Genomic DNA, 760 nt, shown 5'->3' with positions numbered 1-760 from the left:
CCCACACCCCCGCTGGAATGCCATGGGGAAAGGGGGTGGTGGCCGTGAAGGGGAGATTTGTGACAATTCCTTGAGCGGGAGATGAGGGTGGCACGCGGTGGGGGTGGTTTTGGGGACAGGTCCCCCCTGCAGCACCCGCGCTCTCTCCATCCAAAGGCAGCTCCTCCATCGCTCCCGGATCACGAGGAGCCTGTGTATAAAACTCACATAGCAACTGTTGCCTAGGAGGGAATTTGGGACCAGCCCTTAATTTCCAACATTTATAAACCCCGGCTGGATAAGCTGCCGGGGGAATGGGAAGCAGCCGGCGCGGCCGGAGAGCTCCGGGCGCCCCTCCTCGGCTGCGACCCCGAGCAGTTCAAGCGGCGCCGGGCCGTGCCGGGCGGGCTGGGAATTGGGGTGAGCTCTCCTTGCCCCGCCGCTCGGTGCTCCCTGCTCCAGCCCGGGAACACCGTGACCCCTCTGGCTCAGCCCGGAGCTCCCACAGATCCTTCGGTCCGCGCTGGGTCAGGCTCATCCTCAAATTAATCTGGAGAGAGGGAATCAAAGGAGAAGGCGAGGGAAGGGGTGGGCGCTGCGGTGGCCACCACGGCCGTGGCGGTGTCTGGAGAGGGCCATCAGCGAGCGCCGGTCCCCGGGGCCAAATTCCCCGTGCCAAGGTGGCACCACCCCCCGAACCTGGCGTCACCCCGCGATCCTGATGGATTCACCGGCGGGATCCTGCCTGGGGGGCTCCCGGGGTGGCCCTGTGCACGGGGCG

General features: G+C 66.3%; 1 protein-coding gene across 1 annotated transcript in view; it reads right to left on the bottom strand.

Annotated features, from left to right (window-relative positions):
• The window catches only part of SYT7 (synaptotagmin 7), an 18186-nt gene that overhangs the window by 14186 nt on the left and 3240 nt on the right, over positions 1-760 (bottom strand).

Source organism: Geospiza fortis, unplaced genomic scaffold (assembly GCF_000277835.1).
Source record: "Geospiza fortis unplaced genomic scaffold, GeoFor_1.0 scaffold450, whole genome shotgun sequence".
NCBI lineage: Eukaryota > Metazoa > Chordata > Aves > Passeriformes > Thraupidae > Geospiza > Geospiza fortis.
The sequence above is the reverse complement of the archived record's forward strand: the minus strand, read 5'-3'. Positions and strand labels throughout refer to the sequence as shown.